General features: G+C 37.1%; 1 protein-coding gene across 6 annotated transcripts in view; it reads right to left on the minus strand.

Moving 5' to 3' along the window:
- Window positions 1-18679, minus strand: part of LOC126750882 (uncharacterized) — a 124397-nt gene that overhangs the window by 104249 nt on the left and 1469 nt on the right. The gene's annotated exons all lie outside the window — the stretch shown is intronic.

The raw sequence follows: 18679 nt of genomic DNA on the forward strand, positions 1-18679 counted from the left end.
ACAATCATTCGTGCAGCCGAGCAACCGAACGGCAACTGATCCAATAGAAACTGATCATATGATCGTCATTACTATGGCGTTGATGATGCTGATGGTGGTGATGTTGCAGATATGGCGGCGTGCTGCAGAATATTGATGCCGCAATTGATCTCCGCCAATGGAGCATGACATTTGTGCAATGGTTTCGCCATTGATGCAGCCCAGTAAATTAAATAAATAAATACAAAATACAAACAAATGGGTTGCAAGCAAAAACAAAGACGCTTGTGCATAATGACGAACGTACATTGAACTTGAAGGCACTGCAGCAAACGGCGGCCTTACGCACCTCTTGGATATGTATGTATGGGGCACCGCAGCGCGCCGTGTCGCATCACCACCTCAACCACATCCTCTCCCTCACACGCTTTTACGCCCACTCGTCGCGATCTAACTGCTCGGCGAATGCCAGCCAGCTTTGTTTGGGTTTTTATTTCGCTGAAATGCATACGAAGCCAGAGGGAGGAACAACAAAAATAATGCTGAAATACAACAAATGGCAAGTTAGGTTGCTGCCGGCTGCAACAACAAAAAGTGAGTGAAGGAAAATTGCAAGCAACCGATCATGCGGATCTCCTGCAACACAACACAGCCCGCGGCAACGCCGTCGGCAGCAGCAGCGGCAGTGGCGGCGACGATCGATGTGAGGCAACAGCTTCCATCAGCCAGCCCGCAATGTGTCGAGGCGAATGTGAACGCCAGTGAACTGCAGCATCAAATTGCAAAATTCCAGCGAAGAATGCTGCAACCACAAACAACAGCACAACAACACCAATTCATGATTATTATTAACAACAGCAACATCTGTTGCAATGCTGGCTGGCTGGCTGGCGTATCGTCGTATCGGCGAATAAAGCACACAAGCGGAGCGATTGGGATTGTCAAGCAGTTGAGCTTACTGCTTCATATCAAGCTGGTGTGAGAGACGTGTGGTTCAGGGGAGCCAGTAAATCACATATGGTCAGATTGGTGCAATACGTTTATTCTGTTTGTTGTCGTCGTTGCTATTGCTGCGTCACACTCGACTACCAGAAGCGGTTTAACCAACATCAGCAACATATCACACATACAACATATGTATGGATGTGTATGTACATGGCCAAATACTCAGTACTACATGTATGTAGCCGTTGTTGTTTTCGTTACGTTTGAACGCGCTTTGAGAGTGGAAGAGCGGAAAATATTTTAAATCTACATATACATTTACAGATTGCAATTGGTGCGAGCCCAGTAGGAAAACATTTCGAAAAAAGCTGTGCGCGAACCTGAAAGGTACCAGAGAGTTCGCCGACGATAGTAACGAAGCAAAAAGTTCAATCCAAACTTGAAAAATTAAAAAGAAATCATATGTAATTGAGCCAAAGGCTTAATTTCGATTTACAAATACGTGGAAACGTCTTTATTGATAGATGGGCATCGGCATGCAAATCTGAAAACTTGCAGAGAAAATCAAAGAATTTTCAAAATAATTCAATGCAATTTGTATTCCTAGCGGCAGAGCCTTCACATACATACATGCATATGTGTATATGTAGCATTGCAATGTTGTTGCAACGATATCGTGTTTCACACAGCAGCAGCCGTAGCAATAGCGTGGCAACATCAATAACAAACAGTAGCTACAGTTCAACAATAGAAATACACAAATGAGTACAGAGTGTACATGTATACATATTTACTTGTGTAAACATTAACTAAACATGAGCAATGAATTACACCGACGAGCAGCAATTGGTCGAAATGAAGGCTAACCTCTCAAAGGATCCGAAACTAACGACAAACTTTCAAACTTGTCCAACTACTTTTTGACACAATTTCTCAAAACGCATACATTTGGCAAAACTAAAAAGAGTCTGTTAGAGAGCAAAGCCAAGGTTCACTCTCATTACAAATCAAATACTTAATAATATTTAGAACGGGTTTATTTTATTCATTGAAAAAAGTTTTCAAAAATTCTCGGCATTTTAGTTACGTTATTATGAAAGAAAAACGTTTGCTCAAAATTATGGGTTTCCATTGATGTTATTGGACTTTTCAAAATACAGATCGTAAGTAGGTGGATGACATATGAACGTCATAATATGTAAGAGACTGGATCTTGTTCTTACAAGAGAAACGTTTATTGAAGTTCGTATAATTTTAAATACATACTTATATTAAGTAGTCGAAAAAGTCTATTCGTATTTCTAATCAAACTTCAATATATTTTTTATATTTATAATAATAAATAAATAAACAAATATGTACCATTTTGGTCGACCACGTTTTGCTATTTTTCCGCTAGAGACATTATTTCATCAGTGTGAAACTTTCATCAGTGTAAATCGAAGTTTCAAAATTTCCAGAACGGAAGTGAACGAACCATTGTTGTGCTACATGAACCGATACATCATCGTCTCCGTAAACTTCACAAATTTCATTGGTGGCTTGCGTGACATTATTTTATCCATTTTTGAACATTTGTAACTTTTTTCCCCAATTTTTTGTTTTTTTGTTTGTTAAATTAAGCTTAAAATCTCACCTTTCGAACACTATATGGTATGACACAACGTGATTGATAGCACTGGAGATATACGACTGCAACGACATTTATTGACAAAATACGAAAAGATTTTTTCGACTACCCGATATTAAAAGCATGCTGGCGTTGTAATGGTTTGATCGAGGGCCTGAATTGTAAAGATTAAAACCTTTTTAATATATAACACTTATTCTACGATAGCACTAATATCCGCCAGAGTGACGTTATCAGAAAAACACACGATTCACACAACGGCAAATGCGTTAAATATTTATTTTTAAGCTTCTTTTGGATTTTGTTTCAAGCGACGACGTTTGCACCACGACAGGCGGCTCCAGGCATAACGTAATTGCAAAAATGCGCATTTTTAAGTGGAAACCACATTCCGTGCTATTCAAGCACTGCCTCCAAACATGGCGCATACATCTTCATATGTGCATATGTACACAGCGGCACCTCACCTCGCCCACCTCTATGCATTTTCACAACAAATGAGTAACTATGAAAGCATACTCGCCCAGTGAATAAGGAAAAATAAAGTGCGAAAAAAGAGCCGGCTTGTCGCGGCTTACTAACAGTGTTTGCAGTTATTATGCAGCATGCAGCTTGCTGTTGTTGTGGCGATGCAGTCTTTCTTCAACCAGCTGGTTGGTTGGTCATGTCGCGCTTTATGATCGCCTTGCGGCGTTTGTTTCGACGCGCTAAAATGAGCTGAGAAAGCTACACGTACACACACACACACAGAGCGTTGCATTAATGTAAGTACAAAGATCGGCCACTCACAACAGTCATCACCGACGGCGCAGTAATACACATATTTACACTAACAGTGTTTTTCTGAGTCTGCAATATTTTTCGTATTTGCTTGCTTTGTGTGTGTGTGGCTTGTTTTTGCGCCCTTTTGTTGGCGTCGCAAGCACTTTGCGTCATCTAATGCAAAATGAAGAAGAAGAAGACGTGACTTGGCATTGCCAGAAAATGGGCTGACGACAAGCACTTGGCAACGCTAGTTGGAAGCAGAGGTACACTCTTATAAAATATGGCTTGATGCTCGCATTTTGCTTTGAGCAGCAACGCCACCGTTTTATGTTGTTGCAACATTGCCGTCTAAGTATAACACGTTTTTCCAGCTTATTTAACAAGCGCCAGCAAACAAACTCAAAGCCGAATGACAATCCTCCTTTCATAGTCGCGCAGGGAGACGTACGGCTCCGGTTGTGATCCCTCCAAATGGAGCTGTCGTTGCCAAACTTTTCAGAGTTGCCTAACGCGTTTATGGCGGGACATCATATTCGTTCGTGTCTGCTTGATCATTTACACGTCTCTGTACAGCGCTTGCCCCACCCACCTGTGCGTCGAACTGCCGACGACCGGCTGATGGCCTCCAGTTATACGAGATTTTTCAGTGGAAAGTGAAATTTTCATTTTAATGACATTAAGACACGTGGAAATTATGAAATTTTTCTTTGGCTTGTTGTTAGTCTGCATACCAATAAAGTTCACTGGGAGGGAAACTTTTCCATTGCCACTACAATTTTATTTCAATTTCCATTTTTAATTCAGCAATATGGAAAATACTTTTTGATTGTGATTTGCGGCTCTGATGTCGCTTTATTGCTGAGGCATACTTACATATGTAGTTCTTGACTTGCAAAATCCTTACAACCGTCTCAACTTTGCTTTAGACAGTGAAAACATTTTCCATACACACTTACCCAAAAATTTTGGACGAGTCATGGATCTTTGAGTATAATCCAGAGACAAAGAGGCATTTTGATCAATATGATATATCAATGATCAGCGTGACGAGCTGAGTCGATTTGATCATGTTCATAATAGTCCTCAGTATTTGAGATATCGATCTGAAACTTTGCACACGTCCCCAAGAAACTGCTTTTTGGTCAGAACCACCTATATCGGACCACTATAGCATATAACTGCAATACATAGATTATTACAAAGGAAACGGTACAATCTTCGAACAAAATGCTTAGATCGGACCACAATAGCTTATAGCTCCAACACAAACTTACCGATCAAAATCAAAATAAAGATATTTTATACCCTTTTTTGCTATAATAAACTAATAATACTTCTTTTGATTGCAAAGTTACACAAACCTGAAAAGAGACGAAGGAAAATGCAAATTAGTTCTGCAGTTAGCGCATTAAACTTAATTGCAAGGTCTACAAATATATTTGAAAAGCAAAATGAACTGTCATACGAGTTTCGCAATATCATATTTTCAACTCAAATTGCGCAACCCTGTCACCATTATTATTATTATTATTATTTTGATGGGCCACTTTCGTTAAAGTGGTTTTGAATAAGTGCCAATAAAAAGAATTATAAACCTGACTATAATTAAAAACAAAGACAAGGGCCGAGGATTTGTAGACATGTGTGTAAGAAGTGTATATACTTACGTGTATAGTATATATATTTAGGCCTTTATCACTTAACAACTTGGTTGAAATATAATATACCAATTCGAACCCAGCACACACCGAGACGCCTCCAACTTTTGACATTTACACTAGATCTCAAGTCGAAACCCAACAACGTTTTCCAAGCTTTTCCAACCTTTACGAAATCGTATTGAGCTACATAAAAGATATATAAAGAAAAAAGTTTTCTCGAGCTCATTACCATTATTTTCACACAAGAGAGCACACTGCTTTGTTGAGAACGCAGTTTGAGGTTGCTGTTGAGGTTGACAGCGTTGGAGATTTGGGAAAAACGTCAGTTCTCAACTTGAGCTGAAGCTTAAATGCTTACAGGTAATATATACGTAGTATGTATACTAATATACATATGTATGTACATAAAATACAAAATTGCAAGCCAAAATCGAAAAATTGAAAAATAAATAAGAGAGACAAAAATCGATATGTTTCACAAATTGAGGGCACCTTTGACAAATTGACGACCGCACAGCAGCAAACTGCGATTAATTGTGGTTATCAATAAAAATTAATTGCAGCATATTGTTGCTGCCACAGCAGCCGCATGGCATTCAGCGGCGTGCAACATGCAACTACACTTGAGTTTGATTTATGGCATATATTGTTGGTAAATAATTGTTCTTGCGCGCATATTATTGAAAGTCTTAAGGCGGAATTATGGGTTTGGGTCCGAATTGTGGGCGCCCTTCTCACTGCACACACTCATTTGGTGTTTGGCACAGATATAACAGTATTCCATTAGCTACCGTCCTTCATATAACTTGGCATGGCAGAAATGTTAATTCACATGTGTATGTAAATGTGCGGAGCAAATTGTAAGGAGAAACTGTTTTCATATAGAACTCTTATCAATAAGACGATAAGTTAGTACTGAAACGGTTTATTAGAAAATCTTTGAATGCCTATTGATTTTGAATATCAAATATGCCCAAAAACCTGAAAAAAAGTTAGTTGAAGTATTTATGTGTGAATCAGTCATGACAAGGTTCCATTTTCACTTTCAGTCTGCGCTCTTTATACTGGCAGGCTCACAGATAGAAATTCATAAAAAAGTGTTAATTATTGATAGCAACCAAGTGTCGTAACCGGGTTACGCTATGTATGTCTCATAAATGTGAATTTCTATACATATGTACATATATATTTAATCATACCACATCGAGAGCCTGAAACAATGCCTTGGCATTTATTATATTTGTTGGTGGACATAAATTTGCGCTTTAACGCTTGCCAGCAATGCGGCTTAACGAGTACAGTCACCCACTGTTGGCCAACAAAGATCACCCTCACCGCCGCAGACCGACGGCAGAAAAGTGCAAGTGCAGTTATTAGGTGAAGTAGTCGCAGTGCACATTGAAATATATCATGCGACAAATATGTATTATTATATACACTGGTGAATGTAGCATTATTAAGTGGAAGTGCATTTGCGATTTGCGACAGCTGAGGCTGCTCTTAAGTGTTGCTTTTACGTTTTTCAACACGCTTATGATATTGCGGTGTCAAAGTTTTATCGAAGGCTAAAGAGATTAAAGCAACACATGTACAAATAATAAATGACAACAACAACCCGAACAACAATTATTTTTTTACTATAGCCGAGCAATAAAGTTGACTGTAGACTTAGCTGAGTGTTTAAATATTTGCGCTTGCACTTCAAGTCCTCAACAAACTTGTATTTGTATTATGCAGTCAACAGAATTTTCCAATTGAAGAAAGAAAAGTGTTATCTCCAGCAATTCATCCGCTAAATCAACGCCACAACGCATCTGACAAGTCATTTGGCTGAGAAACTCATAGCCCGATTCCGCAGTAGTCAGAGGTGTTACTTGATCGATTCCACAGTGGTTTGAAACATTTCGGTAATCCGGAGACCAACATAAGCAGCACATGTACACAACATTTTTGGAACCCTTTCGTTCTCAGAAACTTTACGGGGGTTTTCTGGTCGAGAAGCGTGAATTTCAGGTAATTTTTGAAGCGTCGTAAAAAAGGCAATTAATGTTTTTACTATCTATTTATTAACATTAAAAAAATTCAGAACAAAACTAAAAAATAAAAAAGTTAAAAATTAATAGCTGATAAAGTGGGGTTCGAAAAATATTGGCGTGAGCCTATAACCACGATTTATCATTTTGAAAAAAAAAAAAACAAACAAAAAAATAGAAAAATATTAATGTGGAATAATGACTCAATGTCTGGAACTAACATTCGGGAAAGTTTGTAATTTTTGTTCTCGAAATGGCGACCGCTTCAAAAACACAAATTGTGTATCACTTTTTCAGACTTTTTCGACTTTAGTAAAGAGTAATCATTAAAAATTGTAAATTTGAGGATATGTCTAGTTCCAGACCTAGACAAGTCTATAAAGAAGACTCACCAAAAAATTACAGGCAAATCGGTCCAATCAAACTTGAGATATTGTGGGTATGGTTTTGAAAAGGACAGTTTCGAGAAAAACGTGTTTAAAGAAAAAACGATTTTTTTATTTCTAGACTAGAATACTCCCTTAATTATATTTAACATACCTACTTACATATATACATATACATAAGTATACATAAAACTTATATATTTTTTTTATATAATAAATTAAAACTGCTCTAAATTCCATAGTTGAAGTGTTTGAAGAGCAGCTCTTAGGATTCTTTGTATATACTGTGTACATATTTACCTACATTTTGTACTCGTTGGAAAACTCGAGAGTTGAATACTTATTTGAATATAGAGTCATAAGAAATCCATATTTACTAAAGTATATGCGCATATACATATATGTACATACATTATACATATGTATGTACTATATACACAAGCATATTTACATACATATGTACATATGTATATGGGAGTCTGTTTCTGTTTGGAGCTATGTATTTGTGTGTAGACTACGACGCTCATTTTATTTACCATTTACATACGTATGCATATGTATACACACTTACATATATGTATATACAATTTAGCGAGCTTTAAACTGGGTCAATCATCTTTCGGCTGCTGAGCGCGCGAACTGCACTCGTGTACATGGCTCGGACGCCCAGCCCGCTACCCAATGCCCCACTTAAAATGTATCCTTTGAGCTTCAGTAAAAACACAGTTAACAACGGCAGGATGGCAACACGTTACGCCTTTTCAAATGCATATCACACTTGCATACGTTTATACATACTTTATATACATATGTACATATGTACTTACTAGTTATATACCTTTTCATCATACATAAGAAAAAGTACACATACATAAATGATAAGAATACATACATATGTACATATATGTATAAGACTTTAAAATGCTTTTTCAGCACACCCAGCGCCTTTTCAAAGTGAAAATCCAACGATAGCAACAACCACACATTCATACAAATGGACATATTTGTGTGTATATTTACATAACAGCTATTTTGTTTTTAGCCAACGATATCCTCTAAAAGCAAGACGCCGTAAGGTACTTTGACACCAACACAAAAACCATTAAATGCACACATTTCGCCGCTGCTATGGGCGCTGTGGTGGAAATGCGCTCTCACACACTCGCGCACACACACGAAAATGTCGCTTAAATGACTGTCGGCATAAAGGTGAAATTCCTAACTGCGAAGTTTTGATAACTGTATTGAACGGTCTCACACCCCAAGTCATAACGGAAGGAATAGTATGCTGCACTCGTGCATAGCGGGACCTTTCAGTTCCGCTATCGACTGATTTTTCACATAATTTATGGTGCAATTTTGGATTGATAAGCAGAAAACTAATTACCAACAAATTACAAATCTGAATATGGTATAAACCAGCAGTGGAGATTGAGGCAAGCAAGCACATGCATAAATATGCACATATGTATGTACATACATACATATCTGATGTAGAATTAATGTTTGTGAAAAATTCTAAATTCCTCATTTTCAATTTGCTCCATCACAGTTCTCCGCACATACATATGTATGTGGCGGTTCGTCGCATTAAAAGTCAAGCGTTTTTGCTTTTATGACTCACAAATATCTCCTAATGATTAGTTATTGTTGTAATTTGAAATTTTCCATGACAAAAACTGTAGTTTACTTCAGAAACTGTACACCACGAAAATAAAAATAAAAGCAAAATATTCACATAAAAGTTGCAGCCAAAAGTGGTACCGTAAAGATATCGAATTTGAGCATTTCTTGACTTATTCTCAGCGCATGCCTTCTACGTATAGACATACATATGTACATACATACTACGTGTACATTTCCAAAAGTTTGTTTTTGTAACCCGACACTACTTAGACTTTTTTCTTCTGAAAAGTTTTACGCCTTTGTGGTACATACGTTACATGTGTAAAAACACAATAATACATGTGATCTCATATACTTCTAACTATACTTATTTATGTAATTTTGTGCACCAGGGTCTTGTAGAATTTTTATTGCTTAAATGTCGGTATAAATCAGGTGTTCCCCATTAGAAATTAGATAACAAATCAGATAATGTACAAGTATACCCAACACAAATGGAAATATTGAAAGTTTTAGGTATTATTCCACTAAATCAACTTTAAAGTTTTTAGGTGCGGGCACGTTTATTAAACTACATATGTAGAAATATAATTTATATGACCAAACTGTTTTTTTTTCATTGCCTCAATTTTAAATAGGTACCATTGAATGAAAGGTCTAGAGGGAAAAAGATATAAATAGTCTTCTAAATAGAGAGTGAACATTAATATACATACATACATATGTAGAAAACGTTATATTTAAACTGTTTTGAATATATAGAGAAGAATATATGAATAAAACATAACCTCAATAGCAGCTTTTTAAGGATCAAGCTCTTATAAACTAAATCTGACTCAGAATAACCACAACGAGATCGTAAAGTTTCGGACACTGAAATGCTTATAAATATTTGACACCGACAAAAACATCATTATTAAAATATTTCTCAGAGTTTTGGGGCTTCTAGTAGCCCTTGACCTTCTCTTTGGTGCTGGTTTCATAATTAATACACTGCGTTTAGTTCCAACATTCTAGCAATCTCCCATACACAACATTTGGCAATAACAAAACTAAAAACCCCTAATCGTTCAAATAAGCGGCTGACGACTTTATCAACACCTTGGCATCTAAAACAAGCCAACTACACTTATGTATGCATATGTACATACATAAATACCTATATGAATTTAGTACATGGAGACTCCCCATTACGTGCTGCGATACCAAACAACGACAAGCCGAACAACATGGCTTTGATCAGACCGCAAGCGAGGTCTTTAATCCAGCCAAGTGCAATAACTACAACAGTCTCACTTTGACCAAATCGCACACAAAGGCGACGACGACTAAAAATAGCAAAAGCCGGAGGCACACGAGCAAAGCTGAAGAAGAAAAGAAAAGTGTGAAGTAAAATCTAGAAATCAGTGCAATAAAATACGAAAAAGTAATGGAAAAACACATATTTTCGAGGTAAACGTTTGGGAAAAAGTGCAGACAGCGTGAAGTATGAACGTGCAAAGTGAAGGGTGCAACAAACACACTGCTAATGACAGTTCTCCCAACATCTAGGCCACGTTAACTGTCTTACGGCATACACGTGCAAACCCACTCACACACAGATGACTGTGGGGTCTATTATACTACCATTTGGCTACTGCCCAGCTGCTTATGAGGCAAAATAGACAGTCTGAGTATAAAACAATCGCTTATTGCCACACTTAGGACGCAAGAAGCAATAAAAAGAAAGAGAAACAAAGCGCCGAGCACAATGACATTTGCGTATTAAACACGGGGTAAATTTGACAAGCTCTGCCCAAGGTTTGAACCGAACCCCTCTGAGACCAGACTGGTTTACGTTGAGTGCTGATATTTTAAGCAGATCTGAGTTCAATTCATTGAAAACGCTCAAGTTTATGGTTTTGATGAACCCGTCACAGTTATGACTTTCAACTTTTTAATTTTTACTATTTTGTCAGGGTTGCATTGATTATTAAGTACTAAATAATGTGTATAACATTTTGACATTCTTAAGTAGAATCTAATTTTTTAATCCATTGAGTTGAAAGTGCACATAAAATCACAATTTTGGCAGGGAGGAAGCAATTATACCTAATCAGCCTTAACCCAAAACTAATCCTCATAGTTTTCCGATCAGTTGGGGAAGTGATTAGTGTGTAGTATGAAGACCAATGTATTTACCCAGACACAAATAATTTATAATGTTAAGTACTCGCACGAATCTTACAAAAAACAAAGACTCGTTAATCTTGTGGAATAGAGAGAACAACCCTCCGTTGTTTCCGTTTTGTCTATGCAAACACGACAATGTCGCAGAAGGGCTCAAGTTGCCAGCAAAGTACACAAAAGAGAAAAACTCTGAATGAAAATCGTAGGATATAGACAAAAATAAGAAAAGTGCAGGTAAGACAAGTGGTAGGCTTGTCTTTAAAAAGCCAGTATTATTAGCGTGTGTTTTTTTTATATATTTTACCAAAGTGTGTACTTGGTTACTTACAGGAAAACACATTAAAAAAAATGTCTCACCAATGCAAAGGTGTGTGAATTCAGTGGCTAGCTTCTAAGAATTACCCAGATAGCAATTATTAATTCATTTGGCCCAGAGTTTTCCACAAATTTCCGCTTGCGCTGAGCTCGGTGGTTGCTTGACCTTCATCTTTCATTGCTTTCGACGCTGTAATGCCTTACGACGCATGTTGCTCATGTCAAGATGCGCACGCACCCATTAATTGTGAAATAATAGCGAAGACAAGCAAAGGCCCATATGTTGCCGGGGGTATGTCCCTCACTGTGGACATTTCAAAGTGCGCAAATGAGGGCGGCAATGACTCTTTGAAAGACCGAAAACGTGAGAATGTTTTTTAAGTGTTTTCTTTCTCAAAGAGCCACTTTAAAGGTCATTATGCCTCGGATTTTCTTTTATCTCCATCTCAAAAAAAGTCGAGAACACCAAATCAGTCATTTGAACGCGACTGCTGCTGCAATTGGATTAGATTCTCTTCTTCCTTTTTAATGAATAGCAAAATTGTATTTATTTACTTAAGAGAGTTCATTATTATACTTTGTTGTGCGATTGCGTTGGAACTTTTGCGTTTTCACTACTCTCCGAGCAACCATGCAGCACATTTTGCCTCTGTCTGAATGTCTGTGGTTTGGAAAACTAACTTAATTTATTAGCAGCTTAGTGCTCCCCGCACGGTGAGGGGCAGGCGTTGAACACGCTATAACTTGCCCGAGTCGGCACAATACAGCACGAAGCCGTCACCACCAACAACGTCAGTCAGTCAGTCAAGTCCGCCAAAACCTGTTTCACAGCTATGGCATAGCCATTGCTTTTCCTTCGCTTATATTGATGTTTATTCCATTGCATTCATACAATATGATTGCAATTTAACCATTTTTACTCGTGTTTTGGCTTTCACATTTCCTCGTGCGTTTTTCGCGCCAATGCCCGACGAGCCGCTGAAAAGTGCGTGTTGTAATTGCGCTTTTCTTCGTAAACAATAAAAGTAATTGCGGCTGAAATAAGGAAGATGGACTCATATTTTTCGTAAACAGCGAGCATAATGTGGTTAATTGTTTGATTACTGTTTATTGGGCATTATGTTTGACAACTTCCGAGGCACGATCAATGACCGAGCGATACAATTGATGTTATTGTGATTGCTGATCGGAGAAATTCGGCAACGAGAGAAAGTATTTTCGGCTGAGATTGTTGCAATCTGCATATGCTCTATGAAGTAATATAAATATTATACGCGATAAGCTTGAGTTTTCCCTCCTCTTCTTGAAGGATCCGAGCTGGCTTAAGCCGTCTCCGAACGGTTGATGGATATTGTTAGAAACATTTTTTCGTTACTGTTGACTTCGCTCATATATACATACGTTAGACAGCAATATATTTAGTTACCTAAGCTTTCGGATCGAATACGTAAATAATACCACAGAATAATAATACCCCAAACAGGGTATATTAAGTTTGCCACGAAGTTTGTAACCCCAAAAAGAAAACGTCGGAAGCTCTCTAAAAATATATAAAAAAAAATCACCTGAGTCGATTTAGCCATGCCCATCTGTCTGTATGTTTATTAGTTCCCTTAGTTTGTAAGATATCGATCTGAAATTTTGCACATGACTTTTCGCCCCAAGAAGCTGCTCATATTTCGGAACCTCCAATATCGGAACACTAAGCATGAATATAATTTGTCAAACAAGCCCGTTCTTGCGTGCTGTGCCGTCAAAAAAAAACAGCTGATTTTGTCAAAATAGCTGAGAATCAATTAGCGTTGCCCAAATGGTGCCAGACGCTGATAACGACGACTTTTCCAATTATTTTCAGCACACCACCAAATTTCTCTTTAACGCGAAGTATCTGTCGAACTTTCGAAAGCAGCGCTGTGATTCGTATTTACGCGCTTGCTTGCCACGCAAATCGATTCTTTCAACTTTCAAAAGCTTGCAATTAACAATTGTAATATCCGTTCAGACACACGTACCCATGTACTTATGTATTGGTATTAGCAGTACAGTTAGATGGTAGAAAACAGAATTCGTCTAATTAAAAACTACTGCGAAACTTTTACGTTCCAGCCAAGTGAAGAATCTGTGCTAAATCACCAAAACCATAATAGTGAATTGTAAACGCACACATACACCTCTATATATGTACATATGAATGTATGATATGTAAGTATGTGTGTGTTGTTGCAGTTGTAAACGCTTTTTCTTTCAAATCAATTTCAAATGAAATGGTGCTAATATTTCTTTGGAAAACAGCAAAAGCAAGAATAAAATACTAAAAAGCAGAAAATAACAACGTTTCCAACCAACTGATTGACTACTTGACTGGCTGGTTGACTGAATGTCTGCCTTGCTTCAATAAGTGCTCGACTAAGTGATTTAGGCTACCAGTTACTTTTGCCGTTTTCTTCAATTTCGAGCCAAAGTAGTTTGTAACTATTTTTCTTTTCATTTTCTTGCATTTGAGATTTGCTGCTACCACTCATACACACTTACACACACACAAGAGTGTCATAACACAACGGTGTTTTTATCACGGCTCTTTTCACTTCTACTTCCATTCCATTTCCATTTCTCTTGTTAAATGTGGCCAACTAAAAGTTATTGCCTCGTTTAGGCGAAATGCTACACAAATGCCGTTGCTGACACGACAGCTGCTTCGGCCCAATGGGTGTATAACGAAGTGTCTAAAACGGCGTAAGGGATTTCGAAATAGATTATAAAATCTTTGCAAAGGAAAGCAAAATTTGTGAATAACGTTTAACGGGGACTAAAATTAGAATATGAAAGTATACATAGCTGTACCGATATCGTTTGGGATCCAGGAGAGGATCTCGAAACAGCATAATTACCAAAATGGCATGCCTATATACATATGTATGGTACATACACATTCATGTAGTCAGTTGTGGCACCCCTTATGAACACTGCGGAACCCTTTAGTATCATATTTTCTAAGTTTTCTACTCCCTTTTAGCCGCGTATTTTCCACTTACCATTTATTTGTATTTGAGTGTTTGCATTATTCGCCGTGGAACGCATTGTTTTCTTTCACATGATATGGCGCAGTTGTGGGAAAATCATGAAGATCCCTCGAAAGTCTTATCTTCATACAATGAAAACCAATTTGGCGAAGGGAAAATGCAAGCAATACAAAAACAATGATTTCAAAATGTAAGAGAGCCAAAGCGTGAGAACTGAAAAAGCGCAATTTTCTTTTTTCACACTTCGAATAAGCAAAAACATTTTAAATATTTTCAATTGCAATTCAGCTGTGAAGCTCTAACCCTTGTGGATTCACTCTTAATCTGGGAAATAAACCAGTTTTTAAACAAATAGACACTTCGCAATACAGGAGATAACAAAATTACATCTGAATACTTTGGATTATATAAGGAACCCAATAGCGAGATTTTATTAGAGAAGCTGCAGAGTATTATAGGAATCTACGAATTTAGAGAAACCTAGCTGTATATGGTTAAAAAGGCGGACGATTCGGCCTTTATCGGTTTTGCGATTCACCTCAACAAATTCCATTAAATACGAAATAAATTACACTACTCAACAAATCTGAAGGAAAAGTTTGCGACTGCTGTGGTAAGGGGTATTTGGTGCTCTCATTACCAGTTTGAGTTCAAAATGTTCATCATGTACATTTACTAGTAAATGGTGGAGGTTTGACCTCCACACCCCTTGACCACAAAACAAAAATTCTACGTTTTAGAGAAATTTTTACGATCATTTTCGGTTTGGCAATTCAAACAGCAACACAACAACAACAAGAACACAACGAAAACAATTCAACTGTAAACTAGTGTTTTCATTTAACCGCATAAATAATTAATTTTCAGTTAAACATTCCATTTCACAATTCAGAAGACGTAAATATTTCATAGTTACGGTACAAATGCCAAATACTCGACTGACAGCTGTCAAATATGTAAGATATGAAAACATTTTATGACGTCTATAGGAGTCAAATACAAGAGTAATTTAACTTTTGAAAGATTTGCAATTGAAGGCCATATTTTATACAAAACTGAGCGCGAATTTATTGGAAATAAAAACTCCTGAGTAACTTGGGAGAGAATTAATATTGCTTACAGAAAATAAATAACAGTTAATTACTCAAAATAGCGCTGCCACCCAAACAAGTGCTTCGAATTCCTAAATAAGAAAAGCAAAGAAAAACTAAGATTTTAAATTAACAGCTAATTTACAACAAAATTTAAATATAGTAATATGCGAGTATCCACACAGGCACACACATATGTATGTAGCTTATGATGGAAAAATAAAAAATGAAACAAAACCACAACCACACGATCAAACATAAAAAAGCAACAAAAACGAAAAAATACATGAAAAAAAAAAATAAGTTGAAATACTAGAAAAATAATTTGGCAACATAATGGGGCAGCTAGAGAGTCATTCAACAGCCCTGGCGCACCCAGCTGCGCGTTGGCAGAAAAGCCAGTCAATGGCGCGGACGAGAGATTTGCTGCCCCAACGCGGCTGGCAGCAAACGCTGCAACAACACGACATAAGCACAGCAACAAATCACGCGAATGCTGAAAAACGAAAGTTCAAATTTGGGCAAAACAACAACAAACCGCAAACAAGTCGCAACAGCAGTGCAGTGTTTGTGGTTGTTGTTGTTCTGATATTTAATGCCGCCGGTTCGGCAAACCATTTTGCTGTGTCACTGACATTATTTTCGCTGCTGCTGCAGCGATCGGGTCTATGAAATCGCATGCGACATTTTTAATGCAAGTTTTGTTGTTGCTGCTTGCGAACATGCCACAACCACAACAACTTTCCAATGATGGATTTGTGTGCCTTTTCGCTTGTTGGCAGTAATCATTTAAACTAGTGGACTTAGCTGCGCTGCGACGACTTAACCAACGACATGTCTGTGGCAGCAACCGTTTCTGCAACAAATGTCCTTACACATACATACATACTACATGTACCAGCAGCTCAATTATGGTACTAGCCACTTTTTACCCAACATACTCTCTTCAGAAGCTGTGAGAATAGTTGCTGTTGCAGGAATAAAAAATTATGTTGTACACATTTAAGCCCGGAAATATTGTCCGGAGCCAATTAGAAGTCTGTAAGGCTACCAGATTGGTTCTGACATGCTGGATTTTAGGGATAGGGATAGAGGATCTCATACAACTAGTAATTCAAACATATTTACTATTTAACCGGAACAGCCCCGGAATTTTATCAGGCCAAGGCAGAATTCTGCCGCTACAACAACAACAACAACAAGAGACGTGGTCATCATTGAAGGCCAATTTCGGTTTCAATGGTTAGGGTTTTCTTGCCTATCTTTAAGATGAAAGCACCTCACGTCTTATGAGTTCAACCACCTGTCATTATAGAAAATATGTGTGTACCCCTCTACAAATTCCATCTATTTTCCATGTCGTACTCTTAAATTGTTTACCTCATACATTCGTACATATCTTTATATAAATGTTGTTCGTCTTTCATTTGTACTATGCCATATTATTCGTCTTTGCCAATGCCGGCGTGCCATCATTATCCATTAATTTCTGATTCGGCTTATCTACCTGTTCTGAAGTCAGCTTCTTTGCTTTTGCTTTGCTCATCTTCTTCTCAACTTTTCACTGCTTCTAAGTCGTTTGGAAGCATGGAAGTACATAAATAGACGCTTTCTGTATATGTTTACAAAGTTTGCTGCCGCATGTTGTCTGGTCTGTTGTTTGTATGTTTATACAGTTTTAGATGCCACAGCATCCGTCCATCCATCAACACTACAAATAATTCTTTTATCTTCCAGTCTCTCACACACTCTCTCTCATCATCTTCATTCGAACGGACTCTCATTGCAAACTTTTGATCGTTTTCTTTAATGTAGAAGTGCATTCTGATTTCTACAACGCGCTTGTTTTTTTTGAGAAAATATTTAAAATCTTTGTAAGAAACAATTAATAATGATGAGAACAGGATTTGAACCGTTGGCTCTCCCTCATTCCTTCCTTCATCATTACTGATGTAATTATCATGACTGATTCTGCGGCATGATCAGTGATATCCAGTAAATACGACTCTGTTGTGGATAGTGAATAGTAGACAAAAATTGTTAAACTACACTTGAACTTTCCTAACTCGAATCACCATGAATCACAAAAAACTTCGAGTTAGAGAGACTTCGAGTTATGGAAAGGAATTTGTATGACATTTGACTTCTATTGCCAATTCAAGAGTTCGAGTTACGGAGAACTTCGAGTTATAGAAGTTTGGGATATGGAAGTTCAACTGTATTTTATTTACCATTTCTACATACATTGTTCTCATTACAGTTGCTAAATATTCATTACTTTTTAATCGATTACACTAAATTGCTGATTACTTTTACATTACACAGTAACAGCCTTAGAAGAACACTAATCTAATCTTGTAAAATCAAAACAAGCAAGTAAATGCTGACTTTCGAGTGGTATGTTTTCTAATTAGCCGAAGCTTTTCAAATACGAGTGTATAAATTACGGTTTAATATATGCAAATACATGTTTACATTGACTGACTAAATAACAGTTTCACAATCGTTAAAATATTTGCTCTAAAAATTTAGTAAAAACCAAAACACTGGTCAACAGTCTATTATTTATTTCTGTTAGAAGCTGTTTATTGCTAATTTTGTGGTGGTGAAGCCGAAAATGATAGTAAAAATTTCCTAAAAAATACAAATGTTAATTACTTTAAGCAAATTCGAAATAATTACAGAAAAATGTAGGATTTTTTGTAGTCAAGGAGTGTAATGGTCGAATCACCATCATGACAGAAATAGCTGTAATTAGGACACCACCTCAAATATCCACAGACCTCATTCGCTGCACATCAGTCGCAACTTTTACATTCCCATTTACATTTACATATAATTATATTTAATTTTTGAATAAATTTTCATTTCGCTATTTTCATCACATTACTTATTGTTTAATATTAAATTGATTTTAACTCATGCTTCGTAATTATTTATAAAATATTTTTGATGAATTTCTTATTCTCAATTATTCAAATCATTCTAAAAATGAAAAAAAAATTCTTCTACGCGAATTCAGTGTGTTTTGGCGCGTCACAAGAGCGGAAATCCATATT

Source organism: Bactrocera neohumeralis, chromosome 2 (genome assembly GCF_024586455.1).
Source record: "Bactrocera neohumeralis isolate Rockhampton chromosome 2, APGP_CSIRO_Bneo_wtdbg2-racon-allhic-juicebox.fasta_v2, whole genome shotgun sequence".
In the NCBI taxonomy this organism is placed as follows: domain Eukaryota; kingdom Metazoa; phylum Arthropoda; class Insecta; order Diptera; family Tephritidae; genus Bactrocera; species Bactrocera neohumeralis.